A 19,407-nucleotide genomic window follows, 5' to 3' on the forward strand; every position below is an offset into this window, starting at 1 on the left:
TTATACGATAACAACTTGGCCAAAGTCAGAGTTGATGGTGATCTATCATCAAGTTTCAAATTCTCCAAAGGTATGAGTCAAGGATGCATCTTATCACCTCAATTGTTTAATATCTCTGGTGAATATATCATGAGGCATGCCCTCGACAGTTGGAAAGGAGAATTTTCGATTGGTGGGAAGAGAATTATTAACCTCCGTTTTGCGGACGACACCACACTTGTAGCCAGAAGTGTGCAGGAGCTTGTCGAGATAATAGATGGTGTACAACAGGAAAGTCATTATCTTGGCATGGAAATTAATTGGAGCAACACAAAACTAATCATTGCCAACAAAGGTGCAGAGATTCAACTGCCACAGCATCTCAACAATCTCCAAAGGGTCTGTCACTTGTCTTATCTTGTGTTAATAATCAAGGATACAAGTAGCTGCGAAAAAGAAATCAAACGTCACATCATTCTAGGACGTACAGCTATGGCAGAATTAAAGAAGATCCGGTAGGATACAGCAATATCTATGAATACAAACAAAGGATTAGTCCATTCGCTTGTGTTCTTGATCTTGTATGCATGCGAAACTTGGACCATAAAAGCTAAAGACAGGAACCAAATCAACGCCATCGAAGTGCGGTGTTGGAGAAGGATGTTGCGAATACCGTGGACAGCCAGGCGAAGAAATGATTCAGTCATCCGGTAAATTGGAACACAAGAAAGTCTATGCCAAGTTGTGTACCAGAGAATCCTGCAATTATTTCGTCACATTATGAGAAGAGGAGATGACAACCTGGAAAAATTAATTGTCCAAGGAAATGTTTCTGGCACAAGGTCTCGAGGACGGGTCGGAGGAAGATGGGTTGATAGAGTAAGAGAGATCAAGGACTTACCATGGAGAATTACTGTTCCGGTAAACGCAAGTTTGTACAGAATGGCATCAGCTTATAAAAGAAACAACAAAGTCCTTGGGTCACGATACTCAGTCATGAGTGGAACGACTGGAGAGAGAGAGAGAAGCGATCTCGCCGTTGATGGGCTTGATAATAATAATAATAATAATAATAATAATAATAATAATAATAATAATAATAATAATAATAATATTTTTAATACATGGTATTTGATTTAAAAATTGAATTGAGAGAACATGAAGATATTTACTGAAAGTTCGTTTCTACAAGAAGAGTTACTAAAAAAACTCAAAATGTATTTTGATATATCTGATTAACTTCGATGTGTGCACCATTAGTGGTGCGACAGATGACGAGTCTTTGTTCATTCTCTCTGTGTGTGTTTACAGCATTGCAGGCGTAACGTTGTCGATAGCTGCACGAAAGCGACAGCACAGATCAGGCAGATCAAGCACTGGGTTTGTTATTCTTAACTCTCGTCAAACACTTATAGGAAAGTAGAATAATGCCTCGGCTTCTGTAAGGGTGGCGGGGTGGGGGCTAGCAATCGTGTGATTCCCTCTTCCAATTCAGCGCCTGGAAATCACATGATCCAGAAATCGCTCATAATTTCGTCGTAATGGCACTGCGCGCCAACGTTGGAAAATCACGCTACAGCGTACAACTGTAACATATTTAGATAAGTAAAGAAGAATGAGCATATGCCCCTATCTTTCAACAATGCTGTTGGTGTAGTGGCCCGACGTCGAAATAAAACTTCTCGTTTAGCTCAGGCTTTGCTCCATGTCTTAATATTGTTACGTATATGGGAACATCGTCAGCTGTTCGTAGTTGATACTTCTGCCCACAATGATGTTGAACAGGCGTAAAAGACTTGCGATAAAGATAGAACAGCTGCGGTTTAGTTAAAATGGCTGTTGACGCACTCTCCTTAACAAGGCGATTACTCTCACGCACCATACAAACAGTCGCCACGTAAAATACATTTTGAATTGCTCTACTTTTTAGAAAGAAACTTTGAGTAAATATCTGATTACTTTTCAAGTTATTATACCTTTAAACCGGGCACACCGTATCTCCATTATCGTAACTAGCAGGATAAAAATATATGTGATGTAAAATACTGGAAATCGCATTTTCTACAAATTTTGACATGATGTACAGGTATTAGAAAGAACTAATATTTGTGAACGTTTTGGAGCTGGCTACGTGGTCACAAAATATCGGAACTCATATTTTACAAAACTTGTGTTATGCATGTTTTCAATAAGCTGATACTAATGAAGAAATTTGATATTTCAATATTTAGGCTTACTTAATATTGCCACCCCATTCTGTACTAATCAAATAACAGTATAACCTAGGGCACAGCGTGGCTGTCTACAGCGAGTTTCAAGATATTCTGCTTTGCCATTTTCCCATAATCGAACAAATAAAGAAATCAACAAACAAACAGACAGGCAGGCGGACAGAAAGTGTAGCCGGGACTCAGCAACGTTTTCATGTTAATGTTTGAACGTGGTGGAATCTCTACTGGTAGACTGTATATAGACTGGCCAGCCAATTTGAAACCAAAGGAGAGAAGACGGTCGTGTTTCAAGCCATTCCGCTTATCACAGAATAATGCTGCAGTGAAAGCGGCTGTTGCTTGCTAGAACTGCCTGTGTTCAGTTAGGTATCTCTTGTCGGTCAATTCAGAGAATGCTGCAGTCTGCCATCGGACACTGACAACTCACAAACGAAGGGCGCATGACAGAGAATGGTGAGTACAGTCTGCTGAGTGGGTTATTGCAGAAGGTGATCCCATGCTCCACAACACGTGATTCAGTGACGATGTGTACGTTTACTTCAACTGTGAGTAAACAGAATGTCTAGTTTTGGGTGAGGGAACTGCCTAATGTTGTGCACGAGGTTGAAAATCACGGTGTCAAAGTGTGCGGGCTGTAATTTCCAGCCATAGAGTTATCTGGCTATTCTTTTCAATAACACAGTCAACACTGTGCGTTCTGTGGACATGTTGCAAAACCATTTCCTTCCACACCTCTTAGTAACGAGACCACCAGTAGCGACAGAATGGCTGGGCGAGTTGGCCATGCGGTTAGGAGCGGACAGCTGTGAGCTCGCATCCGGGAGATAGTGGGTTCGATCCACACTGTCGGCAGCCTTGAAAATGGTGTTCCGTTTTTCCCCATTTTCACACCAGGCAAATGCTGGGCCTGTACCTTCATTAAGGCCACGGCCGCTTCCTTCCCATTCCTAGGCCTTTCCTGTCCCATCGTCGCCATAAGACCTGTCTTTGTCTGTGCGACGTAAAGCAACTAGAAAAAAAATAGAGACAGACTGGTTCGTGCAAGACCGAGTTCGTCCACATACAGTAAATGTTGTTCTGGATTTACTTCATGAATATTTTGGGCCCCGTCTGATGCCCCGTCGATATCCCGAATGTTTTAATTGCGGCTGAATGCGGGTACCACTTTGCACCGATATTAATTTGTGCGACTTCTTCCTGTGGGAATATTTGAAAAGGATAATATAACACCTGAAGCAAGAATATGTCCTGCAATTGCAAGCGGCCGTTGGGACCGATTTCCGAAGGCTGAGTAATGTTTCGTGGAATGGTCACAAACATGAAAATTCATCTCAAAGTGGTTTTACGCCGATTAGGTGGGCATATATAATGCCTCCTGCATACTCTCTAGTCATGCACATTTCTGTGAATATTTCAATGCCATGCTGTATATTAAGTATTCTATAGAAAATGTACGGTGTATAGCATTTCGTGCGCCACCCTGTAAGTAGCAGAATAGTATTGCGAACTATGTGGCACGTATTGTACCACTCCAATGGAGCGTTTCTAAACGTTCCAGTCACCACAAGCGAGGTTCTTAGACAGTGTAATTACATTGCCCGTTTGATCGGAATGACCCCCAGCAGGTGTCTCTTTAGACTCTCAAGCAGACCACATTGAGTAAAAGTAGGAAATAGGATCGATGATCCAGTTACACGATTATTGACAACAACCAAGAACTCCGCTCTCCTAATTTATATGAAGGATTTTCTCAACAGTAAACGAATCCTTCAACTACACTTCAAGTGTGGTGAAGTCATAGATCATAAAGGTTATTATTTACTTACCATAATTATTTCACAAAATTTAACGGCAGTTTACATTTCGATTGAGTGTAACTGCATTTCTAATAATAATAATAATAATAATAATAATAATAATAATAATAATAATAATAATAATAATAATAATAATAATAATAATAATAATAATAATAATAATAATAATATTATATGCTAGCCAGACCCTTACATTAAACGGGAAAGGTGACCTAGAAAACATTTTAAAAGAAGACAGAGGAATCCTGAGGAAAATATTTGGCCCCCGAAAAACAGAAGATTATAGACTGAGGTCACGCAAAGTGACAGAAGAGCTTTCCAACATTGCAGCAGACATCCGCAAAAGACGTCGGACATTTTAAGGGCACGTCTGCAGACTGCCGGCAAGTAGAGTGACACACAAGATTCTCACCTTCATAGAACATCTAAAAATATTCCATGGGTACTGGAAGTAAAGAAAGATCTAGAAAAAGTCCGGGTGAACCCAACTGACACCGTGGACAGAAACCTCTATATGAAAAAGTTAATGGATGGAAAGTGCAACCAGAGAACGAAGTGAAGAAGAAGACTGGAGCTAAGTGGACAGACGAACGAAAAAGGATCCACGGAGAAAGGATGAGAGCTGTTTGGCAACTCAGAAAACAGAATTGTTAGAGCTTTGCGCGATCCACTGGGTCCACACGCACATAATAATAATAATAATAATAATAATAATAATAATAATAATAATAATAATAATAATAATAATAATAATAATAATAGTTGCTTTACGTCCCATTAACTACATTTACGGTTTTCGGAGTCGCCGAGATGCCGGAATTTAGTCTCGCAAGAGGTCTGTTGTGTGCCAGTAAGTCCACCGACACGAGGCTGACGTATTTGAGCACCTTCAAATACCACAGGACTGAGCCAGGATCGAACCTGCCAAGTTAGGGTCAGAAGGCCAGCGCCTTAACCGGCTGAACCACTCAGCCCGAAACTGTATTTCTTTTCTCCGCAAGTTGCTTTACGTCGCACGGACACAGATATGACGACAATGGGACAGGAAAGGGCTAGGAGTGGGAAGGAAGTGGCCGTGGCTCCAGTATTTGCCTGGTGTGAAAATGGGAAACCACGGAAGACCATCTTCAGGGCTGCCGACAGTGAGGTTCGAACCCACTATCTCCAGAATACTGAACACTGGCCGCTCTTAAGCGACTGCAGCTATCGAGCTCAGTAACTGCATTTCTATAGTTTCAGTTAACACAGTCTGTTTTATAATTAGGACCTGCGTAGGTAGTGGTTATTTTACTACGCCTCGAAGACTAGTGTTGGCTACTGAGTATATGATTCCAAGCAGTGTATCGATTCATTCAAGTGCTCGAGTGAATCGATCCGCAGAAACGGCGAGCTCATGGCACACGATTTATTTGACCCGCAGCCAGTAGCGGTGATTGGGAATTAGAAGTTTGGAGGGGGGGGGGGTAAAATGTACAGACAACAAAAAGTACAGGGCGCCAGGAAATATTCTCCGCCGCGCCTACGCGCCGCTGTGCGAGGCTGCATCAGACATTTTACTTCAATCAGTCACTACTGATCTGCATTTAGGGAAGTCGCCAAGGTGGCAGATTCCCTAGCTGTTGTTTCCTAGCCTTTTCTTAAATGATTGCAAAGAAATAGGAAATTTATTGAACATCCCCCTTGGTAAGTTATTCCAATCCCTAAATTCCCTTCCTATAAACGAATATTTGCCCCAATTTGTCCTCTTGAATTCCAACTTTATCTTCATATTGGGAAAGACACCACTCAAACTCATTCGTCTACTAATGTCATTCCACACCATCTCTCTACTGACAGCTCGGAACATACCACTTAGACAAGCATCTTGTCTTTTTCCCAAGCCTTCCCAGCCCAAACTTTGCAACTTTTTTGTAACACTACTCTTTTGTCGGAAATCACCTAGAACAAATTGAGTTGCATTTCTTAGGATTTTTTTCCAGTCCTAGAATCAAGTAATGCTGGTTAGGGTCCCATACACTGGAACCATACTCTAGTTGGGGTCTTACTAAGCTCAATAGCTGCAGGGGCTACTATAGCAACTCTCCATTCATTTGGTAAGGTTCCATCATGCAAACAATGCAGTTAAGTTGGCGGCACGGCTGCTGCTGCTTGTATCAAAACAAACAAACAACAAACAGAAAACTTTGTACTCATCACAGCAAGTCATAACTGATACTAGAAGTGTTGTTCTTGTGTTCGAAGATAGACTTCAACACGTCTATACATTTTGTGGAAGACTTTCACTAAAGTTTCTTGCGTAATGGACTGATTTACTTGGACTTCACAGCATTATATCGGAAATTTCATCAAGTGTTTCGTCTGTTAAAAGCGTAGGCCTGCCTGTTCCCGGTACATCGTGGAATGAGCCAGTCACACGAAATTTACTTATCAAATCCCGAACGGTATCCCGGTTTGGACACTTTGAATTAGGAAACCGTGCCTGAAATTTTAGTTTAACATTTTCTGTAAACCGATCGCCTTTGCGAAAAACGTATTCTACCAAAAAAACTCTCTCTTCAGTAGTAAAAATTACCGCCTGTATTTTGTTGCTCTCTTTCAATAATCTATCTGAACATTCGCTCACTGCAATACACACTGACGATTTCGACAGCCCACTGTACAGCCCCTCTACTGTTACCCTGTTGACCTTGGCGAGCGAGGGTGACAGATGTGACACCGTGCTGCCAACTAAACTGCTCATGCTGCCTTACCCAGCAGCACGCAGGCACTGCGGAGAACATTTCCTGGCGCCCGTTACACCAAAACTGAGAGAAAAAGGGTTAAAATATTGTATTTTGATGCTCTCTGAGCAAATTTCGACAGAGAGGTAATGGTTGACAGTTTACGCACTTAAGTGCGGTAATAATAGTTTTTGAGATTTTGATTCAATACTATAAATATAACTTTCAATAAAGGAACATTATTACAGATGTATTATACAATTAAACAATTACAATTATACAATTATACAATTAAAAATCATTTAGTATTTTACTACACACTAAGAAACTAACGAACACTAATGAGATTGCCAGACTGACGAATGAGCGCGGCAAGCTGGTGAATTAAACCTCAGTGTCCATGACCTTGGCAAAGAAATATACCCCTGCTACCCTTCCTCACAGCACACGGAATGTCTCCACTAATTGCCGTGGCGGTATACAAATACGTTAGCCGTGATGAACGATATTATGTTCATATTTCTACTACCGGTAATAATTTTGTTACTATTTAGGGAAAAAGGAAAGAATTATCTGATAAAACAGCGGGGCTTGAACAAATTGCTTTCTTAAAATAATTCCTACAATTCCTAGTTTCAGCCGTCTAAAATGGAATAGAAATGCAATATTGGAAAGAACCTTTCAGTATTCTCTCAGTTCGTATGTCGCATCATTGCATTCCGTCGTTGTTTTTCTCCAATCCGATTGCCACATTTCTCAATTGTATGATCTACAAGATTCCCAAAAATCGTAAGGCCAGATTGAAGGGTAGTCCGTGTCCATCAGCTGAAAGATTGGCTAAGACATCAGTATGACAATTGCCAGTGTTGTTAGTATGTCCGGGCACTCAAATTAATGAGAAGCCTGAATCTGAAAGCTGGATGACCCATAGGAAAGCAGTTCATAGGAAGAAAAACAGATGGCAGCACCGAACATTGAATGCTGTTGCTGCTGTTGTATCAGTTAACACTACACAGTTGTAATAGGAACGGTGACTAATGTGCCGTAGGGTTGGGCACTATGTCCATGTTTCGGAACACTGTGCCGGTGCACAGTAATGTTCCGCTATTCCAGAACACCGAGTGTCAATTGTTCCGAAACATTCTCAAGCGAGACGGAGATACTGACTCGCTGTCCCGTCAGGAGCGCCACTATGTACTGCCCTTCGCCTACTAGCTGACTGTGCAGTGGGCGCACGGGACGCGTAACTGTAACTGCGTAGTAGAGAGAACTTCGAGAGGCAACATTACATGCTCCGCGCCAGCGGGAATGTGCCTGTACCGAACCTGCTGTGTGGTTGGTGTGTGCCTGTGTGTAGTTAGGGCCAAGTCCAGCATAAAGCTGCGCGGAACGTGCACGAACAGTCGGAAAACTGAAACTCGCGCCCAATAATCACGTTTAAAGGCTGCTTTTAGGTTAAGATTTTTCCGGTCAATATAAAATACACACAACGCGGTTACAATGGCAGTACAGGTGTTTAAAAGTAACTAATTCAATCATATTTTCACCAGTTGAATGTATCGGCCTGTATTGTGAGTAACTAGGGCCAGGATAAAACTTCACGGCACGTGAGAAAGCAGTCGGAACTCTGAATGAAATACGCACCCAAAAAATATTGTCTTAATTTTATTTGTAGGATAAGAATGTTTTCATTCATTCTGAAATACACCTGTCACAATTACACTAGCAATACATCTGTTTACAAATGTCACAATGTTATTTTCACCAATTAAAAGTATACTCGCACAGTTGAAGAAACATTCGTCAGTACTGTATTCACGTACACAATATACAAGCGGAACACGAAAATAATAATTAACCCATACAACCGAAACACGAAGATAAAAATTAAACACTATATACAAAGATTAAAAATAAAACTATACAAGCAGAACATGAAAATAAAACTTAAATACAATATACACACAGAACACGAAAATAAAAACTATGGGATGTTTAAGTTTGAAATGTCTTGTCATTGTGCCGATTGAAGACCCCTTTGCAGACAAAATAGAACATAATTGCATTTCACTCTGTCAGGTTTTCTTCTAGTAAAAAAGTCCTGAACAGGACTCCGATGCGACATTATGCAAAGTTTATGGTTTTTCGTACGGTTTACTTACTTTCGTGCTATATGCTCTTTGCACTTCGAATTCCTTCCCTCTCAACTTCCATTTACCTTCTTTAATATCTCGAAAATTTCCTTCAACATTTTCTAGGGGTTTGATGTTAAAAATTATTTTGGACTTCAAGGAAACTTTTAAGCCCAAGAAGAATATAGGTCATCGCTTTGGAATTAAAAATATAACTAGATGAAAACATTGTTGTACTTTCGTGGTGTAATGATCTCTGCATTTCGCCGTTCATTTTTCTCAGCTTCCATTTACCTACTTTAATATCTCGAAAATTTCCCTCAACACTTTCTCAGGGTTTGATGTTAAAAATTAATTTGGACTTTAAGGAAACGTTTAAGACTAAGAAAAATATAGGATATCGCTTTGGAATTAAAAATATAACTGGATGAAAATATTGTTGTATTTTCGTGGTGTAATGATCTCGGCACTTCGCCACTCATTTCTCTCAGCTTCCATTTACCTACTTTAATACCTCGAAAATTTCCCTCAACGCTTTCTCGGGGTTTGATGTTAAAAATTAATTTGGACTTTCAGGAAATTTGTAAGCCCAGTAGAAATATAGGTCAACGCTTTGGAATTAAAGATATAACCGGAAAAAAAATGTTTACACTCCAGCACAGGAGCCGGTATCGACAGTCAAGACACAGCCAAGGCCAACTCGACACAGCACGTTCGGTACAGGCACATTCCAGCTGACACGGAGCATGTCATGTTGCCTCTCGAAGTTCTCACTACTACGCAGTTACAGTCCCGTGTCCCATGTGCCGGCACTCTGTACCGAAACACTCCGCCTCAAGCTCCTAATGTTGCGGAACAACTGAATGTTCCGGTCTGCCCAACCCTAATGTGCCGTGAATAGGATCACTGTATCGATTCAGCAACGAGAGCGGAATCATATAAGTTAAAATGAATCGAATGTCCCATCACTATCGAGGACAGACGTAAACTTCGCAATCTTAGTCAACTACGCCGCATGCTTAAATTACACTCCGCATCCTATCGAAAGATTCCATAACCTCTCTCAACCGCTCTGAACACCATGAAAAGAACAGCAGTGCGCAACATACAACCTTTCGTGCCATTCCAAGACATAGATCCTCAGCTTTCAACTCCTTCTTCACAGTTACAGTTATCCGGGAATGGAACCTTCTTCCTCAGGAGGTCGGAGGGATATCAGAGGTGAACAGTTTCAAACAGGGTTGTACAAAATACCTCAGCATAACAACAGGTAAATTCTTCTTCTTTTCACATTCTTCTCCTCCCACTGTGTCTATTCCTCGACGCCAAAAATGTATCCTTCGCTCCCTGCTTAACGTAATTCGTAGCAATTTACCAATCCAATAACATATAGAATTGTATCTTCTTTTAGAACTGTTAATAATCAATATGGTGGTTATGATTGTGGCATCATGATCTCGAATTATATTATTATTATTATTATTATTATTATTATTATTATTATTATTATTATTATTATTATTACCTCATATTATCATCATTATCATCACAATCTAGCTATCAGTGATGGTTGACTTAACATCAATATTTTTCTGCTACATTACTATAAATGACTGGATATTATTTAAACTTTGGTTAAGTGTAACGCAGGGATAAATGTCCTTAATATTGCCAGGGCAAATACATTTCTATGCACCTTATCAGTCTATCTATCTACCTAATATATCTACCTATCTATCTATCTATCTATCTATCTACCTTGCTTCTTGCTTTATTGTCGTAAATATTTGTGTAGTGTAAAGTAATTATTTACTTCTCTGACATATATATTTTTATTCACAGAATAAACTATCTCTGTTGATATTTCCATATCATTACCAGTTTCTGTGAAGAAGATAAAAGAATGACTGAGGTAGGCACATGTAGGGACTATGGATGTGAGTAGGCATTAAGGAAAATGAGGAAAGAGAGAGCGATTTTGGGGGAAATAACTGGCCTTTTAACGGAGGACAAGAATGAAGGTACGTCTCCTTGAATCAATGTATATACAGGATACGGTAGGTAGGTAAGAGGAATGGGTAGGAAGGAAAGAGTTTGTGGAAGGCAGATGGTGTAATGTTTTAAGGGGAAGGTAAATTAGGGTTAAGTGTTCTCCTTATGGCGCGAGTTCAAGAGAGGTATCGGTGAGGAATCGGCATGGTTACTGCAAGTAAAAGCAGAGGGAAGATGGGAAATAAGGAAGTGTTACAGAGGAAGGACGAGGAAAGAGAAAAGAGAAACATAGACTAGAGGCTGGGAAGAGGAAAGTGGAACAGGATCGTGACAGGGAAGAAGGTAGGAGGAAGTATGTTCTTAAGTCGTCAGGAAATTAAAGAAGACCGGGAGAGGAGGGAATTTAATGAGATGGGTGGGGTTGAGGCTCTGGTCATGAGCGACTTTATTGTTAGCATGTGGGGAAAGTGTGTGGAGGAATGGAAACCACGTTAGAGTGATGTCCAATAATTATATTATGGCAGATGAGGAAATTAGAAGGGAGGAAGGAGGGTAAGTAGAAGGTGGTAATTTTCCACGTTGGTGCGAACAACGTAAGGGAAGCGGGAATAGGTACTAACGTAGTTGGGGATGTGTGGGATATGTTTTCATAGTGCGGAAGGAGTTTAATGGAGCGGAGATTGCTTTTAGTGGGATTCTGTGAAGAAGGGATACTGACTGGAGGGTGATCGGTGATTGAAATGAGACTGGAGTGTCTATGAGGAAAATTCAGGGTGATATTTATAGATCCTAATGGGAGGGTAGCAAGTAGGGAACTACGCTGAGATGACCTCACTGATACGACAATGGTACGTATATCTCACGGAGTTTGTTCAGAAGAGTTACAGGGATGTACATTTAGGGAAAAGGGCTGGACTAGGGAGGGTTTATGAGGGTATAGAAACGTTGAAGCCCAGTAAGGATGACATACGGTACAGTAGTTAGTGTTAAAAGGTAGAAGTACTGTAAAGAAAGGAAAATAATTAATTGTTTAATATTTACCAGGTACGTCCGATTCCTTGGCTGAATTGTCAGCGTTGAGGCCTTCGGTTCAGAGGGTTCCGGGTTCGTTTCCCGGTCGGGTCGGTAATTATAACCACGTGTGATTAATTCTTCTGGCTCGGGGGTTGGGTGTTTGTATTTGTCCCAACACACTTCTCTTCATATCTAGACAACACACCTTCAACCACCACAGAAACACGCAATAGTGACTATATCCTTCGCACCTGGAACCAACAGGTGTGGGAAAGGCGGTGCAGGAAGAATATATTTACCAGATACAAATTCTAATAGGATTTGAATCTTGGATAAGAAGTGATGTTATGGATGCGGACATTTTCTCACGGAACTGGAATGCTTATCGTAGAGACAGGGTGGGGACGGTATGAGGGGGAGTATTGATACTGGTGAAAGACGAATTTGTAAGGTGCGAAAATATTTGGGGTGCTGTTGGATATGAAAAATTTTATGATAAGGTAATCAGCTGTGTGAGGAATGGCAAAGAAAGGAACGTTATTTTAGCGGGTGATCTCAATTTACCGAATGTTGATAGGGACGGTAATGCGAATGACAGAAAGCATGACCAACAAATGGAACATAAGTGAATCAGAAAGTGATGGAACCAACTAGAAGGAAAAGTAACCTAGACGTGGTGATGACAAAACCAGATGACTTATATAGAGAAACAGAAGAGATAGATGGTATAAGTTATCGCGAAGCTGTTTTTCATCATCGTTTAAAAATGCGATGAACAGGAAACTTTTAAAACCGTATGGTTGATAAAAAATGTAAAATCGAATTCTCATCCTGAGGTAGAGCAGCTCTTTTCAAGCACACCCCCAATGGAGGTGGTGAGCTGGAAGTACCAATTCAACCACATACCATTCCTCCTGCCATTCTTAAATTTATGGCAGTGCCGTGGGTCGAACCCGGGCTCCCGAGGACGTCAACTAATAACACTAACCATTACACTACGGTGGCGGACGGTTGTTAAGAGAGGCACTAGGGAGTTAAAAACAGAAATTATGATAGTAGAAAAGCGTAAATAAAAAAGTAAACAGCCTATGGGATGGGTTTAAAACAATTATTGAGGAGTGTGAAAATACATATGTACATTTAAAGGTGGTAAGGAATCGGAAGGATCCACTGTATTATAAGAGAGCCATAAAGAGTTTAAGATGGAAGTGTGGGTTAGAAAGAGATGTAGGTATGCTTGTGAAAGTACGGAGAAATTGAAGGAACTTATAAGGAAAGTGAATTTAGCAGAAATGTCAGCAAGAATAACATGATGACAAAATAACTGGCAGGAAAAAATGAAGAGGTATGTACCTATAGGTACTTCAAGGCAGAAACAGGTTCCAGGAAATGCATTACAGGGATCATTAATAAACAAGGGGGTGTATGTGAAAACTTAAAGAAGGCAGAAGTTTTCAGTCTGTAGTATATAACCATAGTTGGTTGTAAGGAAAATGTTTCATAGAAGGTTACTCGCGTTTCTGTATAGGCCTTTCCAGTGAGTCTCAAAATGTATTATTCCAGCAAGTTATAGCAGATATTTTAGATTCAGAAGGTCAAATGGGTCCGCCTCTGTGGTGTAGTGGTTAGTGTGATTAACGGGGTCCACTCAGCCTCGGGAGGTCAACAGAGTAGAGGGGGGTTCGGTTCCCAACTCAGCCATCCTGGAAGTGGTTCTCCGTGGTTTACCACTTCTGCTTCAGGCAAATGCCGGGATGGTACCTAACTTAAGGCCACGGCCGCTTCCTTCTCTCTTCCTTGTCTATCTCTTCCAATCTCTCCATTCCCCTGCAAGGCCCCTGATCAGCATAGTAGGTGAGGCCGCCTGGGCGGGATACTCCTCATCCTCCCGAGTTGTATCCCCGGACCCAGAGTCTGATGCTCCAGGACATAGCCCTTGAGGTGGTAGAGGTGGGATCTCTCACTGAGTCCGAAGGAAAACCGACCCTGGAGGGTAAACAGATCAAGAAGAAGAAGAAGGTCAAATGGACTTTATCACTATATACCTATCCAAGGGCTTTGCCAGGACAGACCATGTGAGACTGCTGACGAAAATGGGGGCTATTGGACTAGACAAATGAGTGGTTAAAAGGGTGGCTATAATTGAGGAAATAGAACTCAGAGAATTAGACTAGGTGAAGCATTATCTGAACCTGCAATCAGTAAGAGGGGGGGGGGGACCGAAGGCTATTATTATTGGACTTATATGGTTCTTTTATATACTCTAGGTAGATACCCGTGCTTTGCTACTGCTTACCTTCATAGTTTTAAATTTTGGAGAGTTCACTATCGGCTGAGCCCTTAAAATACACCCTCAGTTCGTACATCAAACGGTTTTGGAGGAATGATTATTTTCAGATCTAAAACATTTGAATTCCACTACTACTACTACTTAAACCTTTTAACTCCGTCCCTGAAGGGGGCGGCGGGCCTCGCAGAAGATGATGTCGTCTCTCAGGCCGGGGAGATGTTCGGAGAAGGTGAGGGGGTTTGGAGCCGTGGCCTATACTAAGAACTCTCCCGGAATTATCCTTTGTGCAGGAGAATGGAAAACCATGGAAAACCATTCTCAAGAGAGTCGACGGTGGGGACCAACCACTCTCCGCCTCCCGAATGTAGAGGCGCAGAGCCGGTTGGTCGGTCGGAGTGCAGAGCCGTCGAACCATGGACCGTCCATGGCCACCTGTAGGCCGAAGCCCACTCTGCAACCGCCAACCCTGAATACCATAGAGTTCAAATGTTTTGAAATCCTAGTTTATTTACCTTGTAGGACGCAGAAGCGATCAACCCGTGAAATTTTGTATTTTATGTCAAACAGTATTGGAGGTGTAGAATGTTTTCGAAATATTTCTTAATTAACATCCAGGACATAATTAGAAGACCCACCTCAATGTAAAATTTTAGTTTGCACGTGAAACGGTTTCGGAAGAATAATTTTGTGATTTTAAGAGTCAGCACCATATAAATCCCTTAGGGGAGAAATATGACGTAAATCGATGGCCTAATTAGAAAACCTCGTAGCTACCAATTCTCTTCTTCCATTCAGATATCAGAGTGGAGACTATACGAGAGGGGGAAACCATCAGGAAGATGGATACTGACATTCTGTGAGTCGCAGCGTAGAATGTTAGAAGTTTGAATCGTTGTCGTAGGTTAGAAAATCTGTAAAGGGAGATGGATAGACTAAAGTTAGATGTATTTGATATAAGTGAAGTACGCTGGCAAGAAGAGAATAATTTTTGGTCAGGTGACCACAGAATTAACAACACAAAATCAAACATGGGAACCCCCTGTGGGTGGGGGCGGTAGAATAACACCCACAGTATCCCCTGCCTGTCGTAAGATGCGACTAAAAGGGGCCTCAGGGGATCTGAACTTTGGAGCGTGGGTTGGCGACCACGGGGCCCTCAGCTGAGTCCTGACATTGCTTCCACTTACTTGTGCCAGGCTCCTCACTTTCATCTATCCAATCCGACCTCCCTTGGTCAACTCTTGTTCTTTTCTGACCCCGACGCTATTAGGTTTGCGAGGGCTAAGGAGTCTTTCATCTTCACGCCCTTCGTGGCCCTTGTCTTCCTTTGGCCGATATCTTCATTTTTCGAAGTGTTGGACCCCTTCCATTTTTTCTCTCTGATTAGTGTTATATAGAGGATGGTTGCCTAGTTGTACTTTCTTGTATTTGATATAAGTAAAGTACGCTGGCAAGAAGAATATAATCACCACCACCACCTCAAACATGGGAAATGGAAGAGTTGGTTTAATAATAAGAATATAGAGCAGCAGGTAAGTTACTACGACCAGCATAGTGAACGAAATATTGTTGTCAAGCTAAACATCAAGCCAGTGCCCACCACAACAGTGCGGGTCTATATGTCTACTAGTTCAGCATATGAGGAACAAATCGAAAGAATGTATGAAAAGCTAGAAGATCTAATATGTAAAAGGAGACGGGAATCTAATTGTGATGAGAGACTGCAATACAGTGGTAGGCCAAGGAAGAGATGGAAAATTCGGACTGGGATAAAGGAATTAAGGAAGAAATCGACCGGTTGAATTCTGCACCTATAATAATTTAGTCCTTGCTAATACTTGGTTCAAACACTACACACGATGAGACCTGGAGACACAGGAATGTATCAAATAAACTTTATTATGATTAGGCAGAAATTCATAAACCAGTTGCTGGATTGTAAGACGTTCCCAAGACCAGACGTGGACTCTGACCACAACTTGTTGGTTATGAAATACCATGTGAAGTTGAAGAAATTAAAGAAAGGAAGGAATGCAAGAAGACAGGATTTAGATAAGCTGTAGGAAAATAGTGTGTTGGAATTTTAAGGAACATGTTGCATAAGGACTAAATGAATAGGTGAAGAGTGTAAAGTCGTAAAGAATGAGATCAGTAGGGCTGCTGAAGACAAGTTAGGAAGAAAGGTAAGACCAAGTAACAATTAGTGGATAATTATAGAAATATTAAACCTGATTGATGATAAAAACATTTAAGCTCTTTAGGGTTTTTCAATCGTGAACTTACCGGCGTTTCGCCCCAGTGTAGCAGTGTGCTCATCAGTTGGATTGCTACACATCTCCATGACCCTGGAGGCTAGTGACATACATGAGCAACCGTCATGTGAAATGTGAACCTCGTATGTCAAACGATTTCAGAGTTGTGAATATTTATGTTTTCAGGCCTCATCTCCCGGTCAAATTCCTTAGCGGTGTGTTATTTTAAAATAACTTTTGATTTAAAATCTAAGATAATCAGCACTAATAGTGTGAGATTTAGCTTCGCAAGTAAACTGTTTCAAGGAAATTAATATTTTTGTCAAGTCCCACTCCTCCCCCTAGTCAAAACCCCTTAGGTGCGTGTTATATTAAGGCCATTTTTTATTTACAATCTAAGACGTATAGGAGTAACCATTAAGTAAAATTTCAACCTCGCATGTCAAACGGTTTCAGATAAATTAATACTTTAGTTTTCGAGAATTAACCCCATTTAACCCTTAAGGGCTCAAAGTTTTCTAAACTTGTCTTATTTAACATCTAGTACATACATGAACAATCAGTGGGTAAAATGTCAACTTCAATGAATGGTTTCGGAGGATTTTATCCCTGTTTCGTCCCCATAGAGGTAGAATTTTCTTAAACCCTTCCTTAGTGGATGCCTACACTGTAGTAAAAATATATCCCCAAAATTTTATTTCTTTATGTCCAGTATTTATGTGTGGGCGTTGATTGACAATCAGTTACGACATTGTCCTTTATACCAGATGGCCCTCCAGCCCCGCACTTGCTACTTATACGTGCCGCATACACTAATGATGAATGGGATGCCTCATCGCTGGTTTACGAAGGAGCACTAGAACGTGCTATATTTCGAATGTGAAACAAATAGCAGTAATTTTACTATACACATTCTGTAACAGGATGCATTTGTAAACATGCAGAAAATAAAATTTAATAACTCATTAATTTATACACGTACAGAAATTCCACTCTACCAAAGAGGTGATTGTATGGGATGTGTGCCTTGAAAGATTCATAGGGTGTTAATTGCAACCCCCTTCGGTAAAATACGTGTATAGAAGGTAGGTGTCTATTTGGAAACTCCTGCGCATACCGTCTGCGAGCTTCGGCTGCATTCCGACCAGACTCTCCATACATTAAAGTTATTTCTGTGTATTCGTTGTTGTTGTTGTGTTGACCACACCAGCTATTGTAGATATCGACGGCTTACTTCTAAAACCTCGTATCTCACAATTCCTTTTCCACCCATTATTTTCCTTAAGACTGGTCACGCCTCCCAGCCACATATTGATATGCAGCCCATCAGAACAATTTTCGTTGTGTTCATTTTCCTATGATAATGTGTAAAGGAAAATGAACCTTAAATGCATTATACTGTAGGAGTACGTAAATACGTGATGAAAACAACATCCCTACTATACAGTATGGTAAGGTCCATTTTCCTTTACACATCAGCATAGTAAATTGATCACAATGAAAATTGTTCTGATGGACTGCATATCCATACGTGGCCGGGGGCCTGGCCAGCCTTAAGGAAAGTAATGCGTAGGAAGTGCATCGGGACATACGAGGTTTTAGAAGTAAGCCGACGATATGTTGAAAGCAACTGTAGTACTACTGTACTGCACCCATCAGCGAATGTGCATAATAAATGCATAAATTAAATGTTTAATAATTCGCATATGGGAATACTGCAGAAGGCTGGGAAAAGCTTGCAGTTTCACAAAGCAACATTCAGGCGCCGTTCAGACTGAAAATATATCCACAGAATACGTCTTAAGGCACGAACAGGAAGTAGCTGGCCTGAGTTGTACGTCCAATTATGTTTATGATGCCGACGAGAAGTGGAAACTTTCCATCCAGTTCCCACGTGAATCCGCACATCGGAATTTGCCCTACCTAGAAGTGCGACAGAGAAACGAATAATGCCCGTCATCCCTTAGCAGAAAATGGAAGAATCCAATCTACTAAGAGCGCGAACGTTTCAGCCAATCACAAAATTGCAAATTTTAATGTCTTGTCATAGCGGGAATCTACAGCTAGTATTTCGTGATTTGGTGCCCGAAGTAGCTGTGAAAGATTGTGTCCTGACTTCCAAACAATATTTGAGGATTTATCAGTGCAAATGTGTGGTTAATCAGTGGTTAAATAAGAAATTTTCAATTTTACATGGAAGAGTGGTATCGCCCAGGAAATGAACAGTCATGGCGGGAAGGCGCCATACTCATACAGAAAATAGAGCCAGAGACGCGCGCCATCGTATATAACCTGTGATCGTTTCTCATAACGCAATGTAACACGTAAATCGGACCAAAATTAGGAATGTTTAGAACACATTTCCTAAAATTTTAACCTACGGACGTATGGTAAATCGGTCCCAAGTGCAGGATTATTACGCCACATTCCTTCCACAGAACTATTTTCGAGGTGGGGGAGGACAGTTTACAAAACCAACGGCACCAGCGTGGTGAATCTCAGTGTCGTAAGAATTCTCAGTCTTGTAAGAATTCTCAGTCTCGTAAGAATTTTCAGTCTTGTACGAATCTCCGGTCTTGTTTGAGAATTTGCTCTTGTCCGAACAGTCTTGCGGGAGAAGTTAAATGTACGGATGCGATTCTACGGAACGCAATAAGAGACAGTTGTTGGCATCCGAGTGAGTAATGTATTTACTTGTGTGAGTAATATCTTAGCCGGAATGAACACTTTGACAAACTTTTATTCAACTTTAGTTTATGCAGAGATAATCAGGCAATTAAATTAACAAATGACAATGATAGTTATATTCTTAACACTTGCCTTGAATGAACAATGAATCTCTTCGTAACACGTAGCTGCATAACATTTTCCCTAGTTCATGTGTAGCTTGTATATTTCGTGGAAAAGTCATATTTTGGAGGACGATTATTATAAATTCTCCACATATCATCGGGAACATTACATTTAACTTTTTCCACAC

The sequence above is a fragment of the Anabrus simplex genome, chromosome 1 (assembly GCF_040414725.1).
Source record: "Anabrus simplex isolate iqAnaSimp1 chromosome 1, ASM4041472v1, whole genome shotgun sequence".
NCBI lineage: Eukaryota > Metazoa > Arthropoda > Insecta > Orthoptera > Tettigoniidae > Anabrus > Anabrus simplex.